Here is a 14,325-nt window from a genome sequence, read left to right as displayed (position 1 = left end):
GGATGCTCTCCTGGAGCACAAAGCCTGGCCCTACCCCAGATGTGATAGGCCTGCTCTATGCCCATCTTTGCATTTGAATTACAGCTCTGTTGAGACTCAAATATTCATGTTTGGTTAAAAACAACTGACTTTTCACTCTAAATACAAATTCAAATAATAATAAAAAATAACATAGGACCAGGCCTCAAAGTAAAATAAATAAAAATGGCCAACATCACTCGGCAAAGGAGGTGTCACTGCCTGCCTCCAATGACAGCAACCACTGGAGACCATGGGTCTCAGTTCTGTGGACATCAGAACTACAGAAGAAATTGTATTATAAGTATACTGTACTTGTTGGTCACCAAAAATTTGGAGTCGAAGGTTGAGCCAATGGCTAGAGGCCAAGAATGCTTGCTACATAAGTATGAGGACCTGAGTTTAGATCCAGTACCCTGGTAAAAGCCAGGACTGGCGGGTCACCTGTAATTCTAGCTCTGTGATAGAGGAAGACACAGAGACACCCTGGAGCTTGCTGCCCAGACAGCCTACCTGAAAAACAGCCAACTCCAGGGTCAGGAAGAAACCCTATCACAAGGAAACTAGGCAGAAAGTGATAGCCAGAGCAGACTACTTAGCCTTCTGTGTCTTGGTGCACACTGATGCACAAGTACACACATACACACACTAAGAGTTACAATTCAAGAACGTGTATTTTAACAACCACCCTATCCAGATGCATTCTTAAATTCATCCTCGTTCATTCATGCCTCACCTCCAACGTGGGTGTGCAGAGGACCTCACTTTGAAACATCCAGATTAGGACTTCCTCAGATCTCCCTACCTCTAACAAGAGCATCTACCTGGATCCCTGTGTTCACCTGGAGGGAAGGCAGAGCTCCAGCAAAACACCCCTTTAGATAGCCCACTCACTGACCTGAAGCAGGAAAGCAAGCCCCTGATGCTGAAGTCCTAAGCTCAGAGACAGCCCTCCCTCACCTAACTCACAGGCAGGCGCCTGGAAAACACAGAAAGGCAAAGGCTGAAATGGATGTGTGAGAGAGAAAGACATCTTGGGAATTCACACTAAGTTTGATGCTGGAAATACAACCCAGCATTCTAGTCATCAAGCAAATCTTGAAATTAGCAAAAATCAGAGAACCAGGGCTGGAGAGATGGCTCAGAGGTTAAGATCATTGCCTGCTCTTCCAAAGGTCCTTAGTTCAATTCCCGGAAACCACATGGTGGCTCATAACCATCTGTAATGAGGTCTGGTGCCCTTTCTGGCCTGCAGACATACAGACAGAATATTGTATACATAATAAATAAATAAATAAATAAATAAATATTTTTTAAAAATCAGAGAACCAGATGAAATGTCACTGTACTCCCGACTTGTGGGTAATAGACAAACATATATCCAAACAAAAAATTCAGAAGAAAATCCCCATTTTAAACTAAGAGAATCTACTCTAAAATATACTCAGGGACCCATCAGTGACATGTTCTCATTTTCTGGTTGGCTACTACAAAAGGCACGCCATCTTTAACATCTTCAAGCTGCAGGAGGACATGCTTTCCAATCAGCGGCCCCTCCACCTCAGCTACTGAGTTAGCAGCAATATGAGAAAATAAACTCATCACAGAAAGATGCAAAGAAAAACTGGAGTAGTAAACAGAACCCTGGAGCACGACTGTGTGTATATTCATATTCCTTAAAAAACTATTTTATTAAAAATGTGATTTGGAAAGAAAGTGCAATTAGCTCAGGACAGGCACTGCTGAGATGCTCCGAACACACTAGACATATGTAAATATTTCACAGTATCAGTTCCATTTGAGTAGACCTGTCAGGATATTTACAGGGCTTGACAGTACTTCGGTCTTTAATTAAAATTTCGCCCAGATACTTTAATGTAATTTAAATAGATTATTAGTTGTCAGGATCTAATATAAATTTTGTTTACGATTTCGTTACTTTAAGTACTGGGATTGAGGAAACTAATTTAACCCAACAACTGAGTGGCTTGGAAGAGCAGGATCAAGCCAACAGAAAGCCCCCAGTGCCCTATGCTCACCCCAGAGCCTTAAATTATGACAGCATCACTGTAAACTGTACCAGGTGAAAATAGCCTCCCTCAGTGCCCAGGCTTTTGTAAAACAGAGGCAAAGACCCTTGCACCTGTTCAGGTGCCAGGCTTTTCCTCGCATGTTCTTCCTTCTCTTGGCTGCCTAAGAAATACTTCCTTCACTTTCAGAACCACACACTAACAACCAAACAAGCACCTGTTGTGTTCAAGAGGAAAGCATACACTGAAAACGGGTGTCAAGGGACAGCAGAAAGCAAAGCAAGCCCCAGAGAGAAGGTTACAAGCCAGCCTTGGCTGACATACCTCATGTGAGTACAAGCGGAGAAAAGAACAGTTGCCAGCACCTTCTCATGAATGGGCGCTGCCTTCTACACAAGGTTTGAAAAATGCCTTCCCACTAACTGACAGTAATTAATAAGAATAATTTACTAAAGAAACAAAGAAAGCTGTCTAATTGTCTTTCCTAACTGCCATGCACTTGACCCCATGGACTGCCTCTCTGCAGAACACCAGGCTGGAGCCCACTGAGCAAGGACATCACAGGAGGGAGCAGAAGCAAAGCATTTCTTAAAATCAAATGCTCCTTACATTTATTTTGAGGTTGGGGACACAAGTCAAATCTGCTTTCCCTCCATTAACCCTGTGGTCATATGCACACTGAGATAAAGAATCTCCGAGGGAGGGAAGGGTTAACTGGCAAGCAGGAGGCATCCTTATTTGGCCAGGTTGGCCCCTATTTTAAGAAGTCATCTCCTCTCACAGTCTGCTGCTGCACCAGCTTTTTGGCATCTCCGATTTTAATTCAACCAAGTGTCAGACAAGAGAAGTAATTTTCGAAATCCAGTTGAAGACGGCCCCTTGCATACTGTGCCTGGCCTGTGGCTGGCTAAGTGGCCTGCAGATGAAGGTAACAAGTCAAGGGGAAGAGCATTTAGAAAACATGCAAACCTTTCTGGCTGGATTCTCTTACAAGTTCAGTGTTTGATCACCTGGTAGGATTTACTGGGGGAAAAAAATCTCTGCAAATAATAAATGTATATACAAAACCTCACGTATAGATTCACCTGTTCAGTCCTTAAGTGCCTTTCTGGGGTTTATTTTCTTTAGGTAACCAATTCCCTGCTCAGGGCTTTTATTTATATTATAGATTTTAAAACATGCTTTAAGACAATGGCAGTATTGCTTACTTAGCAAAAACGGCCTTCACTGAAATGTACAGAAGGGGTATTATATCTAACAGGATAAGAATGGAAGGAAAAAGTATCAGGAAAAAATTGTTTTAAATAAAAATAGCACCTGTGTAAACGAAGCTAAGCTCTGGAAACCCTTTCTGAAACCTGCAGAAACAGCCCATACTTGATTCCTTGAAGTTGCGATTAAATTGTAGTAATTTAAGATTATCAAGAGAGCAAAGGGCAGCCGGAGGCCTCTGCAGAGCTCCCCTCCCTACTTAATGCTCTGCACTCAGGGGTTAAATGAGTTTCTTTAATGTAAGTGCCTTAAAGTAACCAAATCATAAACAAAATTTATACTATTTTCTGTCAGTCTGAAATCTATTGAAATTTGATTAACGTGTCCCTAAAATTATTTTTAAAAGGCAAAACTCTGGCTATCCCTCACATACTCTTGCTATAGCCACGGAAATAAGATCAGACCTCTAGCACCTGAACTTGTCAGAACACACTGTGTGTGTGTGTGTGAGAGAGAGAGAGAGGGGGAGAGAGAGAAATAATGCACAAAATTAAGTTTGAGTTTCAAGTAAAATGTGAAAACCAAATTAAAATGCATACAAAAAGAGTGGCTGCAAGAGGAAGCTGGATTCGAAAGAGGCTGTCAAATGTGCTATCCCCTCCCTTCTCTTTCATAATTCTGGTACTGGTCATGCTGTAGTAAAATATATTTGTTTGGGAAATAGCCCAGTTCTTCTGTTCATTTCAACAACTGCTGCAAGCACAACACCCTTCCACAGAGCCTAAGAATGCAAATGTACAAAGTCAAGGGTCTGGAGAGAAGCAAGGAAAACCTTAGTCACAGGGAAAATAAAAATTCTTAGGCCCAATATTAACTCGATTAACTTCTGCTATTGTTGGTGCAAATAATCTTACTAGAAAATATTTACAGCCTTTTAAAAACATGATATACTGCTGAAAATTGCCCAACAGAATTCATGTGTATGTTTAACCCACATTGCCTAATTGTACAATAAAGGTATACCCAATAAAAGTGCCAGACTTTGAAACATGTTGTGGACCATGGTTATGAAACTCTAGCTTATTAAAAAAACAAAACAAAACAACAACAACAAAAAAAACAAAGTAGTCACTATGTGACAGGCACTAGTTAATTAAAAATACAAGCCTTAAATGACAAAGATTTTTTATTCTTTGTGTGTGTTTACTTATCCTATTTCCTACTTTTTCTACTTAATTAAAGATGACATTTAATTTGGAGATAGTTTGTAACTGGAAAAAAGTGTTACATAGTTTACACTTAAGCATTTAAATATAAACATAGTATCTTGAAGACATCTCCAGCAATGTAAACCCCTTCATTTGACACAGTTACTTTGAATAGTTGATAGTTCATTTGTTTAACTTTGATAAACCTGTGAAAATAAAATGCTAAAGTGATTACTGTTGCGACTCTCCTTAAAAATGTAAAGTAGTTAAAATTTCCTAGACAACAAGGGAGGCCAAGTTACAAAGAACCAAAATAAAGTAGCAGCTGGTCATACTGAACGTCAATCAAAGAAGAAAAAAAAAAGAGGTCATGTGTAATCTAGAGAAGGCTCTCCTCTTTTTAAATTCCAAGAGTGGGCTTCATCACTTGGGTTTCTTCTTTTTTTGTTTTTAACTACACAGCAGATTTAAACCCTCACATATAAAACCCTGGCTTCCCTGAGAAGGCAAAGCTTCTAAGCTGGATGTGAGAAAATGTTATCTAACTGGTGTGGGAGTCTAATGTTGGTAAAAAAGAGTTCCATGGTGAGGTTCTGGTTAGCCAGCAAGACAGAATTGAGATGACTTAATATTCTTTTTGGATACCTTTTGGGGGTGCACTCTCCTAAAAAAAGAAATGTATTACAAAATAGTAACTTGTTTAGCAATTTAGCATCCATAGGAACTCAAATACAGCCCAGAGGCTGGGTATTTCCTTCCAAGTGAGGCTTCACTTGCACAATAAAGATAAGCATTTGCAATGGTTCATTTCTGCATAAGTGAACATGGAGCTTTCTGGGTTCTCCCTTACAGCACACCCTGACAACAGCCCAGCAGCAGCCCTGTTTGATCTCCCCTGCTTCCTTAATTTGGGTTGTCAAGGTTCAGCAGTTGGAGGCTGTTTACTTTACTTTTCAAAAGAGAGAGAGAGAGAGAGAGAGAGAGAGAGAGAGAGAGAGAGAGAGAGAGAGAGAGAGAGAGAGGAAGAAAAAAGGGGGGGAAAGTACATTCCCCCCATACAATGACTAATCCAAAATGGGGAAATTAGGGGAGCTGCAGCCACTAGGAAGATGCTGAACCTCTTCCCCTTTGCAGAAAATTTTAGTTGACACTTTGAATGGTAAGTGGTTGAATTTCATTTATACTTTTAATACTCTTTAATTATGGGACATCTGAAAGAATGGAGGGGGCAAACCCATTCCAATATTTTTCAAATATGAGCCCAGTTTTTTTCTTTTTCCAGACTCAAAAGAAATAGGTAATTCAAAATCAAAACCAGAATGAAATTCTTGAAAATGACCTGAAATAGAAATTAGCAAGGACTCAGTTGCCTCCATTAAGCAAGCAACCCCTAGCTAGAAATCACCTCAAATCTTACTAGCCCTTATCAAATTCTCATCACGCTAGCCCAAAACCTCATTTTCACTGTGAAAAAAATAAGAGAGCAAGGAAGGTAAAAATTAAGATCCTCCAGAACATTTTCAGAACAGAAAAAAATTCCTTAGATATCCTTGTGTGTTTTTCTCAGTTCAGCTATTTTGCAAGTTCTTCCAGGCTATGGCCCCAAAAAGGTGAAGTGCATAAGGGCTTCAACCGGCAGACTCGTCAACCAGAATCCGAGACGTTCCCGCAGCTTTCTGCCTTAAAGAGCAGAGACAAAATAAGAAATCTGAACTTGGAAAATACCTGGAGCCTGCCGTGAGAGCAACACTGGGCCCTCAGCAGTGAGCTTAATAAGCTCAAATGAAATGTTCATATTAATTTCATTATTCTACTTAAAACACCCAAATGAAGGGGCTGGGGGAGGGGGAGAAAAAAGAAGAAAGAAGTTTCATTTTGGGTCCTCTAGTCAAGCTATAAGAAAATAAATTAAGATGAAAGCGTAGGATGAGCCTAGCCTAAATCAATACACTCTGAAATCAGTCCAGCTAGGGTATTGGACACAATGGCTTGGAAATAATTAATAGTTATAAGGGGGGAGCGGGCTGAGAAGGAGAGCAAGGGATGTCACCACATTTTACACTTCACATTCCACGTTAACTTTGATCTCCAGATTTTCAGTTTCAGGGAAGAAAGTGAGAAAAAAGGGAGAAAGCAGGTCCAGTATTTGCTAGCACCTACCAGCCTAATGGGCACATTCCCGGCTCCCCGCGCCTGGTCACAGCGATCTGGTTGCCCAGGCGGGCTGGTACAGCGCCCTGGCTTTTCCCCCCGCCCGCGAGCCTGCCACGGCCGCCTCGACTTACCCACTGAGTCCGGGGAGGAGGCGCCGGCAGCTCCACGCTCCTCTGCGCCGCCGCTGCCCCTCGCCCGTTCGCCCGCCGCGCGCCGTCCTCCTGGGGCAAACTTTCGGGGTCTGCGATCGACAAGAGACCGGGACGACCCTGAGCAAGTCTTCCTCCCGCGAAGGTTTCGGGATGGGGGGAGATCCAAGGGGACTAGGTGATTAGGCGGAAGGGGCCAGGACCAGAGATAGAGGTGGCAACGGGACGGAGAAGACCCCCGAGCGCAGGGACAAGGGAGGAGGATGCGCCGCGGGGAATCCCTGCAGGGATCCGGAGACCCAGAGCGCGGCCTGAGCCTTAGTCTCAGCACCTTCCCGGGATCTTACAAAGTTGCAACAACAAAAAAGGAGGGGCAGGACCGGGGAAAGGGGTGGGATAGGGCTGCTAAGGCAGGCGCAAGGTTTGGAGTTACAACTGTTTATTTAGTCCTTAGGCTCCCAGGGGGCGGGAGCTGCGCGGGAATGGGGGTGCTGCAGGCAGCAATTTCCAAGCAAACACGGGGGAGGGGGGCATGCGACTTTGTTTCTGGGCGAGGAGCTCCCTGGCGCCCGTGTGTGTCACCGCCAGTCTCCGGGGACTGAGGCGGAGCTCACAACAGGTGGGGAGGGGGACAAGGAATCAAAGTTTCCGAGTGCGACTGGGGGGGGGGGGGCGGGAGGCGGGGGCGAGGGGAGGCGGAGGCAGCAGATGACCACGACCCTGCGGCAGCTGGCAAACTCCTTGGCTCCCGGAGCCACCGCCACCGCCTCGGTCCCCACCCGAAGCGCGCGCTGCCTCGTCTCTTCGGCTCCAGAGAGACGTCTCCGAGGGACAGGAACCGAGAGCCGAGAGCACAGGAGGAAAGCTGCGCGCAGGCGAGAAATGGAGAGCCATCGGTGGCTGGGACAGGGCCGGAGGGACGCGGTGGCACGCGCGTATCGCAGGACAGATCCCTGAGCTTAAGAGGCGCAGGAGTCAGAAGCGAAAGTGTTTGGTGGCGGGGGGGTCCAGGGTACGGGCGCCGAGAGTCCTCGAGGCGTGCCCTGTCCCCATGCCCACCCGCGATCCGGCTACGGCTGGCGCGGACGCTGTTTCTGACAAGCGGGGGCCGAACGCGCGTGGGGTGCGTGTCTGGCAGAGGGTGCGCGGGTGTGTGTGTATGAGTTTTCCAGGCTCCCAGGGGTTAGCTAGAGAGCGTCCACACCGCTAAGTTCGGACCAAAACACGCGTGGCTACAGGGATGTCGCCAAGCACCGGGCCCAGGGCGTAGGCGTCCCTGCTGAGCCCTCCACCGTTCGCCGGGCAGCCCAGGGTACAGAAGGGGCACGCCACCCTTGGATAGCAGGGGAAAAGTTTGCTCTAAGTTCAAACTTTGAGCTCCGTAAAGGATGCCGCACACCCCCGCCAACCGCGGCCGGGTCCGGGCTACTCGCACCAGGCGGCCACCAAACGCTGACGCTGGGCACTCAAAGTTGCGACAGGCGGCCTGGGCTTATTGATCGCTCTGCCCGAGCGGGTGTGAGCGAGCGCAGAGGCGCGAGGGGCCAAGGGGGAGGCGAGCTCATTCGTGCGGCCACCATCACACCCCACAGTGACTTATGCAAATGAACCCAAGGGTGCGGGCGCCTCCCGCGCTTCCTCCAGCCCGGTGCCCAGTGCGGCCCCCACCCACGCAGAGCCTGGGCCCCGACTCCGGAGCGAGTCGAGAACAAGAGGGTTGGGGGAGATGCACGTGGAGCCTGGAGGTGAAAAGTAGGAATTTTTTCTTTTTCTTTTTTTTTTTTTTTCTTTTGCTCTCCTTTTTTTTTTGTGCTGGTTGTTGTTGTTGTTGTTTAAAGTGGCGGAAACAAGACAGGAGGCGGCTTGGGAAAAAAAAAGTGGAGCAGAAATGGAAAAATACGAACTCACCCGCGGCAAATGGTCTCTCGGTGCAAACTAAGGTGTTTTCGGGGGCCTTTCCCCGCGCGCGCCCACTCCCGCCCGCGCGCGCCCCCCGCTCACACACTCACCCGCGCACACGCGCGCACACACACGCACTCGCGGGCTAGGGCCGGGCCGCGAGCACAGCGTGCAGCTGCCACACAATAAATAACAATAGATTCCTCCGCTTGGGACTCCTTCCCAAGCCGCGCCAGCGTTGCAGCCGCGAGGCGCCCCCCAACCCGCCCCTGCCCCTCGCCGGGCCCAAGCCTCTCCATGCACGCCTCCGAGGCCACCGCGACCCCCCGAGAGCGATCAACACATCGACGCGGCGCCCTTGGGTTGCCTGCCCCCTCCCCCCGCATCCCGGAACAAATAAATAAATAAGGCGCGGGCGAGAGGCCATCGCGTCGCGGAGGGAGATGTTGTTATTTTTTGCTGTTGTGCGTCCCTGACGTCACATCCACCTGCTGGGTAAACAACAGGGCTCGCAGAAGAAAAAAAAATCGCAATTGCCAAGTGAGGGACGTGGGGAGGGGAAGAAGAGAGGAAGGCAGAGCCCCGAAACCCTGGACGGGAACGCCACAACAGTTCCCAGGCAAAAGGAGACTGGATGAAGAAACTGGAAAATGAGGGCCTGAGGTAGAAGGGGTCCCCTTAGAAGAGGGGGAGAGGGACCCATTCAGACCCAGGGAAATGGAGTGAAGGAGTGTCAGCAACTAGGGACACTGAGAGACGATTCGCCGGGTTCTGAGCTAAAAAATCCTGGAGAGGAGAGGACAGGCGGGGATGGAGTTTTCCTCCAGTTAAAAGTGAAAGTGCTTCGCCTGGGTGACAGCGGGAGCGGAGGGCAGCAGGGGCGGCGTTCCAACCCCGCGCCTGCTCTTGGGTCCTCCCTCGGTCTCTCCCCTCTCTTTCTGCACTTTGTCCAATGAAAGCAGGCGAGTTCGGAAGGTGAAAGTTCAGCTGAAGGACAAACCCCTGATTGCGAGGAAACAGAAACCCCTCCAGCCAGGGGGATTTTCCCCTACATCACGGAATCGGGAGAGAGTGATGAGAGCAAGAACTTACTCCCTCAGGCCTTGTCAGCCTCTGCAGGAATGCTGTCCCTGTCGCCAGGTCCACTTGGGGGGAAAAGTGGCTGCGGGGGAGAATTGTGTTTTCGACTCGGCTCCTCTTAGAAAAACACCCGGGGGCTAGCATGTCAATCACTTGTTTAACACAAATTACCTGCTCTCTCGTACATCAGTCACGTGAGGAAAAAAGCTTTGTGCAATTCTTTGGAAAGGTGGGAAGGTGAAATATTTTTTCTTTCTTCTTGCTGTTCTGAAGTTTGGTTGAGTTATGTGAATTTAAATAAGTATCCAACGAGCCCAAAAGAAATGTTTTTGAAATATAAATAAAAATACATAAGACAAAAAGCACTTTTATCAACATAAATAGGTAGGGAAGCTGATTTTGCATTTCCAGCACAGGACTTTGAAATCGGACCTCTGTGGCTTCTAGTGAACAGAAATTATTTTGGGGTTCCCCCAAAGCACTTAGGGAGCTAGGCGTGATTACTGCCTTTTGCATCCCAAGACTAACACATGTAAATACTCCGACTCAGTTATAATAGGCTGTCTTGGATAATGCCTTTTGACAAATATTAAATTTTCATTTGCAGAATTTAGATCGAAATTGGAAGGAGGTGAGACTACCATTTAAATTTATATCCAACGTTTGGAAATTAAATAATTAACAACAAAACCATTCACTGATATTGCCAGAGAAAAGCAATGTGTACTAAGTAAAAGAGCCTGCTGGAATTCATGCTGTAAAACACTTCATGCCAAGCAGACAAGACTGGCCACCCCATTTTTATGTACTGGAAACTACACATGTGAAGCGTATTTTGTGTTCTGTTAAGGGTCCATGTTTTCTTTGTTAGGCCATTACTACTTGTTCTGTAATATTCTAGACCATACTTTAAAATATACATGTATAGTAAGTTCTTGCCTTCCAGACTCTCACAGGCCACTGCAGACAGTGATAACATGTAATATTTATTGAATGCTTGCAATGGCCTAGACTGTGATCTAAACGGTTTGTGACAAGTTAGTTGATAGTCTCACAAAACCATGGACACGGCTGGAAAGTCCATATATGGAATTCACGTGGAATTAAACAGGAATCTGGGGGGGGGGGGGCGGAACACTGTTCTTAATTTCTGTGATGGTCCTGCCAAATATAACTTATTTATGGTATGTAGCTGGTTGTACAATTGGGACTGTAGGGAAATATGGCATCTCTGTGCATAGTCCATAAAGAAGAATTCCTACTGTGATCTTGTTTATCAGACTCAGCCATGGTTTGTATTGTTTTCGTAGGGCCTTTTTTTTCCAATTATAACTGTATCAACAATGAAATCCTTAGCTTGCTGCTGATCTTGGTCTGAATTTTAACTGTCTTTAAATTCTGCCTTCACTTACAAGAAGAGGCTAAAGACAGACTGGCAACACGTTTTGCAGACAAAAGGATATCCTGGCTGTAAATCCCATAATATATGGCACTGTTTTGGGATATGATACCGTCTGATGTGTAGGCTTATTGGAGAACCCCACGTCCATTTGGTTAACATTACAGGAACACTTGACAATGTCTTAACTTACTGTCCACTTTGAATACTGCCACATTGCCTTCACAGGAAACAGGTTTCTAATTTCTTTATCAGTTATCAACTGAAAGTTTCTTTTTGTCAAATTAAAGGAAGAAGGATTTTGTGTGTGTGTTGATTTTTTTTCTTTTAAATAAAGGGCATGGGGGTAGGACGCCACCTTTTGGTGATAAAACAAATAGAAATCCCTTTTTAGACCTGCTGCTGACATTGCTGTAGTTTTAATTACACCAAGTCAAGGGTGCTTGTCCTCATTTCCTTATGTATTCAGTAGTGGGGGGGGGGTGCACAATTAGCTAATTAAAATTAACCAAAGTCAGTGCTTCCCTAGAGGGACCAGTATGTGTCCCTGCCCTGCCACATACTATGAAACCAAACATGAAATTCATTCTCCAAATACTGTGTCAATGCACACATATGCACAGTTAAGAAAAAGGAAGGAGGCTGGACATTTGTCCCAAAGGAGATGCTGAATGCTCTGGGAAGTTTACAGCTAAAAAAAAAAAAAAAAAACAGAATCACACAATTTAGTGTTTGTACATTCCTGAGTTTGTTATAGCTCTCGAACAATATACTTCATTCACAGGAGTGCAGCTATGACGCCAATTGTCATCAATATTTTCATTTTCTTCAACTGTTTCTTTTTTTTTTTCTGTTACATTGTGTGAGAAACCTTTATCTCTTCCCCCTAAGTTAAATATAAGCACAGTGGAAAGAAAGTCACCGATTGCTCTTTGTAAGCATTTCAAAAGAAAAATTTAAAAAGTGAACTTCAAAAGAAAATCCGTGACAAGAGTGTTCAGCTGTCATCACTGAAAATCCAGCCCCACCCCTTTTGACAATTTGAAGGATGGGCTAGCGACTGGAAGGGAATGTGGTTGTCAGTATGCTATGCAAGCTGATGTTAGCACTCCCACGGTGGGAAAAGGGTGTGTAGTCCCAGCACCACCAACTGTAGGTGGCAAGGTCAGGCTAGGGCACGGAAGCCATTCTCCAAGGCCAAATCACTGGCAGTGGTCTGACTAGGGTTAGAAGCCAGGCACCACATCTTGTCTTTCTGTCTCACAGTCCCACCTAACAAAAGTACAAAGTCATTGTATAGTAAGCAGATGTCCTGGTCCCCCACAAAACCCCACCCTCGATATCCCTTTACAGATGGTGGAGAAACTGAGGTCACAGTGAGTCATGTTCAGGTCTAGCCTCCTTCTCGCCCTTTCTCTGAGTGTGGGTAAACAGGGAGGTGAGGTATGTATGGACTGTTCTCTGAAGGCTAACACTGTTTCCTTCCACGATGAAACTGGCTGGTGACCAGCATGTGCTTCACCAGAAGTGAACAGAGAGGAGCCACACTCTGTGCCTTGGTGTCCCTGCCAGCTCATATACACCGCCAGCAGGAGAGGTCTCGTTTTACCATATATAACATTACTCGGCAAAGAGAGACAAGTTCAGAGCCCAGGAAAGTGAGTCAGGGAATGTGATGAGCCCTGCTGCCCAGGGAGTTTCCCTACAACTCACTGGATAGGCTCAGCTTTTCATCTGGTAACAGTAGTGCTGCCTCCTCTGGTGTCCCAGCCTGTCTGTCTGTCTGTCTGTCTGTCTGTCTGTCTCTCTCTGTGTGTGTGTGTGTGTGTGTGTACATGCATGCAGAGGCTAGAGGTCAGTCTGTCCCTCAGAAGCAATCCACCTTGGTTTTTGAAGCGAGATCTCTCCTTGGTCTTCATATCACCACATAGGCTAGGTTAGCTGGCCAGTGAGTCCCAGGTATCCATCTGTCTCCACCTCCCCAGTGGTGAGATTACAGCATGATACTCAGCTTGGGGGAGTTCATATATGAATCTGTGTATGTGAATGGACAGGCTCATTCTCATTCATGTGGAAGCCAGAGTTGGTTGTCTTCCTCTAACACTGCCTTACTGCCTTGAAATATTCTCTCATTGAATCAGAGACCCAACTTCACCCCCAACCCTTGCCTCTGCTTCAGTTGGGGTGGCCGTCTAACCAGCTCTCTAGATCCCCCTGTCTCTGCCATCTATGCTGGGATGACCGGCATGGGCAGCTATGGGCAGCTTTTATGTGACCATTAGAAATCTGAGTTCAGGGACTTATTCTTGTCAAGAAAGCACTGAGTTATCTCCCCAGTCCTAGCCCTGGCTCTTTGATTTTTCAAGACAGGAATTCTCTGTAAAGCCTTGGCTGGCCTGGAACTCATTCTGTAGATCAGGCTGGCCTCACACTCAGAGAACCGCCTGCCTCTGCCTCCCAAGCAGTGAAATTTAAGAAAAACATATGTGTTCTGGGGATCAGACTCAGGTCTTCATGTTTGCACAGCTAACCAACTAAACTATGTCCCTAGACCCTCACAAAAGTCTTTTATTTCTCACTATCTCAGAAGCACAATTCTGTAGATATATAAATATGATCTGTAAATATATTTATGTTTCTCTAAATTAGTGCTTGTGAATAGGGGCTTGCCCATAACGGGACAAGTTGGTTGGTTTATATGGGACAAGTTAGTTGGTTTATCAGCCCTATGCACTGCAATGCCCAGTAAAGACTTCTGTCAAACACCTTTACTCTGAGAAGCCATTCCAGCATCATCCCTCAGCATTCTCAATGCAATGTTTGTGACCTTAGAGATAGGTAACAGGAAGCGGCTCAACCTGTAGCCTGCATCTCCTACAGGCGCTAAAAGGATCAATACAGCCATACTTTGTAAAATGAGACATAACTTTCCTGTAGCTGGAGCATACTTCAGTGTGTATAAGAAGTGCAGAGCACAAAGGGACAGGAAAGATGGGTCAGCAGTTGAACATTGGCTACCCTTGCAGAGGACCCTAGTTTGGTTCCCAGCACCTGCTTTAGGCAGTTCACAACAGCCTGTAACTCCAGCTTCAGAGATCTGATGCCCTCTTCTGGCCTCCATTAGCACTGCATTCAAATGCATGAACTCTCTCTCTCTCTCCCTCTCTCCCTCTCTC

At 46.1% G+C, this 14,325-nt stretch overlaps 1 protein-coding gene across 4 annotated transcripts in view; it reads right to left on the bottom strand.

The window, feature by feature from the left end:
* Foxp1 (forkhead box P1) overlaps positions 1 to 8,814 on the bottom strand; it is a 611,987-nt gene extending 603,173 nt beyond the window's left edge. For 2 of the 4 annotated variants that reach the window (XM_057790915.1, XM_057790906.1), the window contains exon 1: positions 8,680 to 8,813. The gene's annotated coding sequence lies outside the window, so the exon portion shown is untranslated. Of the gene's footprint in view, positions 1 to 8,679 lie in introns of all 4 variants that reach the window. The other 2 variants (XM_057790924.1, XM_057790890.1) reach the window with 2 other exon arrangements.
* Positions 8,815 to 14,325: the final 5,511 nt, after the last annotated feature.

Source organism: Chionomys nivalis, chromosome 1 (assembly GCF_950005125.1).
Source record: "Chionomys nivalis chromosome 1, mChiNiv1.1, whole genome shotgun sequence".
NCBI lineage: Eukaryota > Metazoa > Chordata > Mammalia > Rodentia > Cricetidae > Chionomys > Chionomys nivalis.
The sequence above is the reverse complement of the archived record's forward strand: the minus strand, read 5'-3'. Positions and strand labels throughout refer to the sequence as shown.